The 11,593-nt window shown below is 38.0% G+C and overlaps 1 protein-coding gene and 1 pseudogene across 4 annotated transcripts in view; one reads left to right on the top strand and one right to left on the bottom strand.

Moving 5' to 3' along the window:
* Window positions 1–11,593, top strand: part of Cfap299 (cilia and flagella associated protein 299) — a 544,932-nt gene that overhangs the window by 123,292 nt on the left and 410,047 nt on the right. The gene's annotated exons all lie outside the window — the stretch shown is intronic.
* On the bottom strand, window positions 5,240–7,458 carry LOC110306032 (protein DBF4 homolog A pseudogene; annotated as a pseudogene).

Here is an 11,593-nt window from a genome sequence, read left to right on the forward strand (position 1 = left end):
CCTTGGTGCATTTCACCAAGGAAATTTTAGGAGGACTCCGACTAGAAAAAAAAATTTATTCCTTGAAATTCAAATATAATTACATCATTTTCATCTTCTATTTTTTGTCATTGTTATACACAGATATACATGCACACCACCAATGGTCTGTTATATATATATAACAAATTACACACACACACACACACACACACACACACACACACACACATACATATATATATATATATATATATATGTATATATATACACTATTTATTTTTAAAAAGATATATATATACACACACTATTTATTTTTAAAAGATACACACACACACACACACACACACACACATACCTATGTACACACATACTTGTTTGATCATTATGAACTATGAAGTTACTTGTCAGTGTATGCTTTCAGGGCTTACTCTTTGGTATTGGATAACCAGTTCAGGGGCTCTTCTCTGGGGAAGACCTTCTCTCTAGTTGTTTGTGCTTCCTTGTCTAGACTTTAGGCCCCGTGACATTTCTCCCTTCTAGGTTTTCCTGTCTGTTTGCATCACCCTTTGTTCGGGTCTTGTTTCTGTACCCATGTTGATCCATTGAGTTTTCTAGGAAATAAAATCTCAAACAAACATCTGTTCCTTTGGCTCCTACAGTCTCTCTGCCCACCTTCTGCTATAATCCTCTAGCCTTAGGTGTTGGAGCTGTGTTGTAGTTGTATCTGCTGAAGCTAGACACCACAGAATTTCTTATTCTCTGCATTTTGTTTGGTTGCGGTTATCTATGGTCTCTGAAGGTTGCATGGAGATATTTCCTTCATGAAGGGGCAAGGACACTTCTCTACAGGTGTAAAGATAAATATTTAGACTGTAGTTACCAATTATGCTAGTTTTGTAATGGAGAGGTTGTAGGTTCTCCTCTAAGACTTAACCCTTCACTCGTCTGAGGGAGTTGCCTAGACTTCCAGTATCAGACAAGATTACCCTCTGGTTGAGCAGGTCTCAAGTACTACTGGTGCTCCCAGTCCCAATGTATGTGTGTCACCATTACACCTTAGGGGTGTTGCGCCATGCTTGCTATTGTTTAGTCTACAGGCATCATCATCATCACAGCTGGGTAGGACTAGTAGTTGCTTCCTCCCTTGGGTGCTTTCATGACGGCTTTTACAGCCTAGACTCTCCAAGTAATGTGTGGAAAGTGCCATTTCTCCCTTTCATGTGTGACCTAACCTTTTTCTAGCACATGATCCTGGGTTACTCAGCAGAGTTAATCACAAGCTGTTGGGGGAAATGGAGTAAAATTCCAGAAGAATTATGAAAATAAGATAACTCATCCAAACAGGTGATGGAAATGAACAAAACCATACTAGACCTAAAAAGGGAAGTAGACACAATAAAGAAAACCCAAAATGAGGCAACACTGGAGATAGAAACCCTAGGAAAGAAATCTGGAACCATAGAAGCAAGCATCAGCAACAGAATACAAGAGATGGAAGAGAGAATCTCAGGTGCAGAAAATTCCATAGAGAACATCGGCACAACAATCAAAGAAAATGGAAAATGCAAAAAGATCCTAACTCAAAACATCCAGGAAATCCAGGACACAATGAGAAGACCAAACCTATGGATAATAGGAGTGGATGAGAATGAAGATTTTCAACTCAAAGGACCAGCAAACATCTTCAACAAAATTATAGAAGAAAACTTCCCAAATCTAAAGAAAGAGATGCCCATGAACATACAAGAAGCCTACAGAACTCCAAATAGACTGGACCAGAAAAGAAATTCCTCCCGACACATAATAATCAGAACAACAAATGCACTAAATAAAGATAGAATACTAAAAGCAGTAAGAGAAAAAGGCCAAGTAACATATAAAGGCAAGCCTATCAGAATTACACCAGATTTTTCACCAGAGACTATGAAAGCCAGAAGATCCTGGACAGATGTTATACAGACACTAAAAGAACACAAATTCCAGCCCAGGCTACTATACCCAGCCAAACTCTCAATTAACATAGATGGAGAAACCAAAGTATTCCACGACAAAACCAAATTCACACATTATCTTTCCACGAATCCAGCCCTTCAAAGGATAATAACGAAAAAAAAAACAATACAAGGAGGGGAACCACGCCCTAGAAAAAACAAGAAGGTAATCCCTCAACAAACCTAAAAGAAGACAGCCACAAGAACAGAATGCCAACTTTAACAACTACAGATTTTGCCAGCAATTTTTACTTCTCTTTTGAGTGTATCTTCAACAAGCTGTCAAGCCACCATGGTTTCTGCTGTTTTTATTTGTTCACCAATATCCATTATTATCACTTGTCTTTCTAATTTTTGCCATTCTTTTATTTGCAATTCTTTGATGTACCATTTCATATGCCTCTTGATTATTTATACTTTTTGTGCTTTATGATCTAGTATGTGGATTATTTTAGAGATAACTCCATATACTCCCCCCACAGGATGTGTATTCAATAGTAATTCGATATGTATTGTGTATATATCTTCATGCAACAAAAGATCAATCTATATAAAAAAAAAACCTAACCAAATGAACAGTAAGAACAAAACCCACACATTATATAGAAATAATAAAGATGAGACATCTCATGACTTTGGGCAATGAGTTGCTCAAGATTACATCAATGATTTGATAATAGTCTAAATATCAGTGATGGCAAGTTGGTTGGTTCTTTATCCTTCCTAGTCTCTTTCATCTCATTTCACTACCAATTATGAAAAAAAAGTAGTTTTGAAGAGGTCACGTAGAGTTATTTCTTTTTGCATCATTCCTGTTACATGTGTGTCTAAACATAGAAGCATTGCCACAGCTCTTGTGGTTTAAATACAAAGACCCCTCCTCCCAAAGGCTCCTGTCTTGAAGGACTGGTCCCCAGCTGACAGAACTTGGCTAGAGGTACCGGGTCACTGGAAGTGTGCCCTCAGGTGATATATTTTCTCTTGGTCAAGTTTCTCAGCTTCCTAGCTGCCAAGAGGTAAGCATTTCTGCTCCCTGACATCTTTATTCCACAATGTTCTGCCTCAAAACAGGCCCATGAACAAGTAAGCCAGGCAATAGTGAACTGTAATCACTAAAATTAGGATCCAAAATACAATATTTTCTTCTTTTTTCTCATGATGATTAAAAACACAGTACCCAATGGCATCTAGATTGTTGCTTTTTTGATTTTTGAATGATTCATAGTTTTTAATATTCTTTTATTTTTAACTGTTTCAGTCAGTTTTATGAGAGGTGAAATGTCTGTGTATAGATTCATTTTTTTTTTGCATGTGTATGCCCAGTTGTTCAAGCATCTTTTGTTGAAGAGCCTGCTACCTTTGTTACCTTGACAAGAGTTAGCTGTCTCTATTGGTGTGGCTTTGTTCTAGACAGCCTGTCATACCAATCAACCTATCTTTCTCTTTCACTGATTAAAGAGTGTCTGGATTACTGTAGCTTTGTGGAATCTTCAGATCATGTGGTATCAGTCATCTACCCTGTCTCATCTATAATATTGCTTTGACTATTCTGGGTAGTTACCTGCCATCAACCTTCAGCGTCATGGAGTCAGTGTGTTGGTACCCACAAAATAACTTACATAGCTTTATATTGAAAACATTAAGTGTGTAGTAAGGATGATGAAAATGGCATATTGACAATATAGAGCTTTGCTATCCACGAATATGGACTACCTGTCCATTTCCTCAGTTCTTCAGAGCTGGGTTTTGTTTTGTCTTCATTTTAATTTTCCTCACATAGATCTTAAGAATGTTTTCCTAGATTTATACTGAATAATTTCATTTTTGGAGATGCTGAGATAATAGATGGTTTCTATTATTTTTTTCTTTCAAATTCCTCTATTCCTCTATCTATTATTTATTTATAGAAAGATAATCGAATTATTATTTCTGTACCTTACATGCAACTTGTCAAAACTGCTTAGTAGTTTTAAAAAGGGGGTTGTCCATTGTTTAGGTTTTTTTTTTTTTTTTGGAAGTATTCAGCTTTTATTAAATACAACGAAGGCAAAATGATACAAATCCATTTGGAGACATGAAGGTTAAAAAAGCCTACATATTTTCTAACTTTCTAGATTTTTTTTATATTCCCAAATAATTGTTTGTTGTATGATTCTTTAAGAGTAACAGCCTTTTTTCAATTTGCAGTGTTTTTTTGCCCCTGGAAGTTGTTTATTGACATTTTGCCTTAGTCTCAAAAAATTACTACTATTGGACCCATGAGAAGGGTAGTAGATAGGGGCCTGCCATCACACCTGACAACGAGACTCTGATCTCTAGGACCTACATGGTAGGAAAGAATTTTCATGGGGAGTCCTCCGACATCCACAACCATGACATAGCCTGTGATCCATCCACCCCTAGTACTCACATAAATAAACGTAACAAAATACTTTAAGTGAATACTGATAATCAACGTTTTAGTGACATTGTATCTTTATACAGTAGTTAATAGCATCATCCTTTAGACCATGAAAAACTCTCCTCAGTGGCTATCGTTCCACTCCTATACACATATACTCAAAGGTAAAGGATGACATTCATCTTACACTTAGAAATTTTCCTGTTCTAACATGATGAACTAACCAGTACCCCGGAGCTCTTGTCTCTAGCTGCATATGTATCGAAAGATGGCCTAGTCGGCCATCACTGGAAAGAGAGGACCATTGGACTTGCAAACTTTATATGCCCCAATATAGGGGAATGCCAGGGCCAAAAGAATGGGAATGGGTGGGTAGGGAAGTGGGGGGCAGTATGGGGGACTTTTGGGGATAGCATTGGAAATGTACTTGAGGAAAATATGTAATAAAAAATATTAAAAAAAATTTTCCTGTTCTATTTAATAGTCAAGTGACAGATTGTGTCACTACTCCCATGCATTTAAAAACAACTCCAACAATCCACTACATCTCTTATCATCTAGTACCAAACAAAAACCAATTTTTAAAGAAATTATTCTCAATTAACTGAATTACTTAAATTCCTTCCCCTTAAGGTTTTTTGGGATTATTTTGAGCCCTGCAATAACTTCAGTCTGCAGGGTCAGGATCCTAACAGAATCCAGCTGAGTCTGTGTCTAGAGCCAATGTTTCTAGTAATGGCCAGAATCCAAATATACCAATTAGTACGTTCTTTTTCTTCCTTTCTACCTGAATTTTGTTTAAGCATAACATGTTGATCATAGAAATCTATGCTAATAGGCAATAGTTAATAGTATGTAATATATAGTGCATACATTTTTGATAGGTTTCAAATCTCACTTGAAATTATTTTCAGTGATAAAGCAAATGATATTCATTTTTACTCTCAGGAATATAAAATAAGTCACAAGTTTTTATTGTATAATTTGTAACAGCTACTCAATCCTGTAAAAAATTACAAATACCACCTTAATTAATATTTACAGATGGCTCCATAAACAAAGTTGGCAAAAACAAAACAACCCCCCCACAACTAATTATATATGTATTTATAAAAACTTCAGGAATAGAGCTGTCACTTCTGAAAAGCACATTAAATACTAAAATCCAACGAATGCAGAAGTTGAAGGGGAAGAAAAAAACGTTGACAACAGGCTACTTGAATTTTCTTCCTCCCAAATATCTAAAACATCACATATTCCACTGTTTTCAGTGTAGCTTGTAAAACCCAAAAATTCTGATTTCTCCTCACTTGTCTGAAAAAGGTCCAAAAGAGACTGTACTGGTGACCCACAAGTTCTGTCTTCATGTGCAGGAAGATACTCAGTTCTCTTATAATCCAATTCAGCACCTGGTTCAGCATTTGCTTTCTTTTGTCCTAATAGCATTCTCACTTTCCGCTGGATCTTACCGCAAGGCAAATTCTCCATGTTCCCAGCGTCACACTCATGAGGCTCCTGGGGACTACAGGGTGGAGTTCTCGCCTTCATTGTTAGCTGCTCTTTTGATGTATTTAATGCCACCAGGTCAGAAGCATGACCTATCACAACATGAAAGCCCTTTTCTTGCAGATCTTTTGCTGAAAGCTGTGTAATGTCTGCAGTTAACTGTGGTTGGGGTAGATTACTTTCTGTACTGAGATGAGAAACTTGTCCACAGAATTGCGACACGCCTGGAGCGGCGTCTACTCTCTGTTCTCCATCATTTCTACCTATAGTCACTTGGTGTTCCAGTGTGCTGTCATGCAGAGGTAGCTGTGAACACTCCTGCTCTGGGTCAGGCTCACTGGCATTGAACACGCTCACTGGTTTCCTGTCACATCCTTTCAATCCAGCTGAAGAATAGGTTGTAGGCTCTGAAGCAAACCCAGGCTTTTCTTCAGGTTTCTGGGTTTCTTCATACTGAGAGTTCTGCTTGAGCAGTTGCCCACTGCTTTCTCCCACGTCCTTCTGGAAATTGGGCTCCAAGAGTGGCTTCTCCTTTTCTTTTTAGGTGTGTCTCTTCCATATTCCACAAAAATCGAAAACTAACTGAGATACAATATCATCAACAACTTGATACTGGTTACTCTGTGCAAAGTTTCTGTGTTTCTCACTCAGAAGGTGAGTTTCGAGATCTTCGTATTTCTGGAAGCAACATTCACAATATCCTTTTTTTCTCTTTTCCTTCAACTGGAGTTGAACTGGGGTCCCACATTTATCGCCATCCGTATTAATTCTGAGCTTGGGCTGAGCTTGTTTCTGGACGCTGGATGACTTCTCTATATCAAATGGACTGCAGGGCTTCTGAAGAAAGTAGCTTATACACGGCATACTGGGGAGCTGAAGGTAAAATGGCCTGTAGCACCGGTTCACATCTTCAACCTTTAAAAAAGGCTTCTTGAGTCTCCCTGTTCTTGTCTTTTGTATTCCAGGACCAGCTTTTTTCCCCGCATCCCTCCCAGAAGCACTGGATTTCTTGAGTGCACTCAGTGCTTTCTTCTTTTGTTCAATGTAGTATCGAATGTCATCAATATGAAGAATCTTTACTCCCCATGATAAGGCATTTGATAATATACTATTAGCAGGAATAAAATCATGATCCTTGACAGCTTTTTCAGCTAACAATTTTCCTCGGCTCAAACATACTCTGTCTTGAGACTTAAAGGAACTTCCATCATGGCTGGGATGAGGAGAGGTGGTTTCTGCAGTATATGCAGATTCTGGACTTGGTACAGGAGAAAGGCGACCCAATGTCTGTGCATACTTTGCTTCCTTTTTATTTGAAACAAAATAACTGATATCTTTGCTGAGAAATTCTTCAACTCGCCCTCCGAGTTCCTTTATATCTTTTTGTAGTTTCTCACATATGGTGATAGAAGGCAAGTCAAGGTAAAATATTTTTCCCCAAAGGGGCTTATATTTGGATTTTTCCAGTCTATTATCAGCCTTCAGGGATTTCAAGGATGGTCGATTCTTTTCATTTCTGTCTTGGATGCCGCCCGGGAGAGGTGCTTTGCTGTGGATCCTCATGGTCTCGAGGTTCTTGGCAGCCACCAGGGACCTACATGCTGGGTCCGTACCGGGGGCCGCATGGGGCATGGGACGGCCGCGAACACGAAGCTCCCAGGGCCTCCCCAGCCCCCGCCCCGGCCTCGGCCTCGGCGCCGGGCCGCGCTTGAAGGCCGGTTCCGGCGCGGAGGCTCGGAGCAGGAAGAGGCTGTAGCTCTTGTTTAGGTTTTTTAATCATATATTTTCATGCCATCCAGGAGCAAAGGGAGTTTAATTTGCTCTTTCCTAATCAAATACCACATAGTTTCCTTTTCTTTACACATTTTCCAGGACTTCTGATAAGACTTCAAAAAAGAGGCACTTAAAAGAATTGTCCTGTATCAGTTCTTAGTAAGAAATCTGTATTTCTACTCTAAAATATACATTTAGTGTGGTTGTATATGTTTTCTTTTTGCTAGGCTTTCTCTATCCTCACTTTACAAAGCATATATTAGATAAAAAGGAGGTTTTATGCATTGATATGAGTGGATAATTTTTATTCTTTTAGCCTGATAATATTGTGGATTACATTAATTGATTTCAAATGTTGAACTAGCCATGCATGCCCAAAATTAAATAATTCCACATTATCCTCATACCTAGTTCCTAGTATACATTGTTGGATTCAATTTGCCAACCTCTCATTGAGAAATTTTGCATGTATTTTTATGAAATAGGCTCAGTATTTTTCTTTTTAAAGTATGTTGTTATTTAGTTTTGGCATGTGAATAATGCTAGTTTCTCACCATCAATTCAAAAGGGTTTCAATTCCATTTTTTTGAAGAGATTATTGGGAAATGATACATTTTTACATAAATATTTCACAGAATTCATCAGTAAACCTCTCTGGACTTGGTGCTTTAGATTACAGACTTAATAGCCTAATATTTCTTAATTAAGTTTTTGTAGATTATATCTTTCAAGGCATTGATCTATTTCATCTATATTGTCAGATTGGTAAACCAAAAGTTGTTCAAAATGCTTATATCTAGGGGATTAACAATGCAATTCCTTGTTCCTTTACAATTTTAATAATATTTTGTCTTCTCTTTTTCTTGTTTGTACGGGGTCTATCAATTTATTGATCTTGCTGAGCTGGCATTGTTTGGTTTCATTGCTTTTTCTTGGTTGACTTGAAAATTTTCAATTTCATTGATTTAAACTCTACTTTGTTTAGTATACTTACTTTTGATTTAATTTGTTCTTTCGAGTGTTTGTAAGGTGCTTAGATTATCAATTTAAAATCCCCTTCTCTTCTTATGCACTTACTATCACCAGTGTCATTCTAAGTATCACTTGAGCTATTTCCCACCCTCCTTGCTCTTCTATTTTGTTTCCTTTAGTTCAAAGTAGTTTAATGGTTACTACTGATCTCTCTCATTTTTCATGTATTATTTGGGGTGTTGTTTAATCTTTAAATATTTTAAGATTTCCCTTTATCTTTTTTAGTGACTCCTAGTTCAGTTCTATTATTGTCTAAGAATAGATCTTGAATGATTTATAAATGAAAAACAATACAAAATAAAACAGAAACCAAACCAAAAAAAAAATAAAGTGTATCTAGTGCTGCCAAGGATGGTATGTGGCATTCTTATGTTGATTGTGAATAATAACCAAAATAGGCTCAACACTATCTTCCAGGCACTCATCTAGATTCTAAGCAATGCAATGAAGTGTCTACTGAAGCATCAGGATGTATACTTACATGCAAACTGAAAATAGGTTTCTTTAACATAAGATCTCAGGTGATACATTATTTAAGAGATTAACGTACATGTTGTATGTATAAAGGAATATTTTATTGCCTCCAAAGGAATTTCTTGTTGTGTTATTTCCATGATCTTTTTTTTAAGCTTTTTTTTTAAATTAGAGATTTCCTTTATTTACACTTCAAATGTTGTCCCCTTTCCTGGTTTCCCCTCTGAAAACCCCCTATCTTCTCCCCCTCCCCCTGCTCACCAACCCACCCACACCTGCTTCCTGGCCCTGGCATCCCCCTACACTGGGGCATAGAGTCTTCAGAGGACCAAGGGCCTCTCCTCCCATTGATGACCTATTAGGCCATCCTCTACTACATATGCAGGTTGGAACCATGGGTCCCACCATGTGTACTCTTGGTTGGTGACTTAGTCCCTGGGAGCACTGTGGGTACTGGTTAGTTCATATTGTTGTTCCTCCTATGGGGCTGCAAATCCCTTCAGCTCCTTGAGTCCTTTCTCTAGCTCCTTCATTGGTGACCCTGTGCTCAGTCCAATGGCTGAGAGCATCAACCTCTGTATTTGTCAGGCACTGGTGGAGCCTCTCAGTAGACAGCTATATCAGACTTCTGTCAGTAAGAACTTGTTGGCATCCACAACAGTGTCTGGGAATGGTGACTGTAAATGGGATGGATCCCCAAATGGGGCAGTCTCTGGATGGTCATTCCTTCAGTCTCTGCTCCACACTTTGTCTCTCTATCTCCTTCCATGGATATTTTGTTCCCCCTTCTAAGCAGGATCAAAGTATCCACACTTAGGTATTCCTTCTAGATTTCCATGTGGTTTGTGTATTGTATCTTAGGTATTCCGAGCTTCTGGGCTAATATCCACTCATCAGTGAGTGCATACCATGTGTGTTCTTTTGTGATTGGGTGACCTCACTCAGGATGATATCCTCCAGATACATCCATTTGCCTAAGAATTTCATAAATTCATTGTTTTTAATAGCTGAGCAGTACTCCATTGTGTAAAAGTGCCACATTTTCTGTATCCATTCCTCTGTTGAAGGACATCTGTGTTCTTTCCAGCTTCTGGATATTATAAATTAGACTGCTATAAACATAGTGGAGCATATGTCCTAATTACATGTTGGAGCATATTTTGGGTACATGCCCAAGAGTAGTATTGCTGGGTCCTCAGGTAGTACTATGCCCAATTTTCTGAGGAATTGCCAAAATGATTTCCAGAGTGATTGTACCAGCTTGCAATCCCACCAACAATGGAGGAGTGTTCCTCTTTCTCCACACCCTCGCCAGCATCTGATGTCACCTGAGTTTTTGATCTTAGCCATTCTGACTGGTGTGAGGTGGAATCTCAGAGTTGTTTTGATTTGCATTTCCCTGATGACTAAGGATGTTGTACATTTCTTTAGGTGCTTCTCAGCCACTGGGTATTCCTTAGTTGAGAATTCTTTGTTTAGCTCTGTGACCCATTTTTTAATAGGGTTATTTGGTTCTCTGCTTGGTAATTCCTGTTTGGAGATGAGTTCATATGTGCTTATTTTGTATTGTCGTACTTGCATTGGTGTGAGAGATGACATTTAGATATAAGAGATAAGAATTACATCATGATCTCTTCTAGCTTTAACTATAAATAAACACTGGCATTCATAAATTCCCAGACTGAGTTTGATAAGTACATTTTAACATCCATTTTAATTTTAAATTATTTTAAGAACTTCTCATAATACTAAGTCCAGATGAAACTATCTGAAAGCCATGTCTGAGCAAGAGATTCCAGCTGTGGGGACAAAATTACATATCATGTGGAAATTATTGCAGTCAATGGGATTTGCATACATGCAAAGATAACATTGGGGTCAAGATATTGTGTTTGTCAGTGGAGAGGGTAGACTAGATAAGTAACATCGCAGCGGTCGGTCGCTGTTCCTGTGAAATCCTCCTCGTGAGAATTGTAGAACTCAGCTTGTCTTAATTCCCATTCACGGTGTTGGAGAAAAAGAAGCTGGGAAAGAAGCTTTAGTTGTTCCGTGGCTTAAATTGATTGACATTGCATTGACTGAAGAACAATATAAAGAATCTAGATGTTTTTTTACATCATTGTGAAGCAGACAAAATTGGTATTTGCTCACAACTTTTTTCTTTATTTGCTTCAAAGCTCTTTTAACTAATAGTCTCTTGTTACTCTTGTCTTGTAAATGTCTATTCATTGTTCTCTGACAGGCAAAGTCCCAGGGACGGGAAACATAGCAAACATAGACTAAGGTGAGTTATAGTTAGTGCTTTAGTTCTCGAATTCATTGCTGAGTAAAATATACAAAAAGAAATTCTAGCCACGCACCTACCCATAGATGAGTCCTGTGAACTAAATCCCAGGAGCATTTTAATTTTTACATGATAAATGTTATATTCAGG

The sequence above is a fragment of the Mus caroli genome, unplaced genomic scaffold (genome assembly GCF_978045245.1).
Source record: "Mus caroli unplaced genomic scaffold, Mus_caroli_1 scaffold_4, whole genome shotgun sequence".
In the NCBI taxonomy this organism is placed as follows: Eukaryota; Metazoa; Chordata; class Mammalia; order Rodentia; family Muridae; genus Mus; species Mus caroli.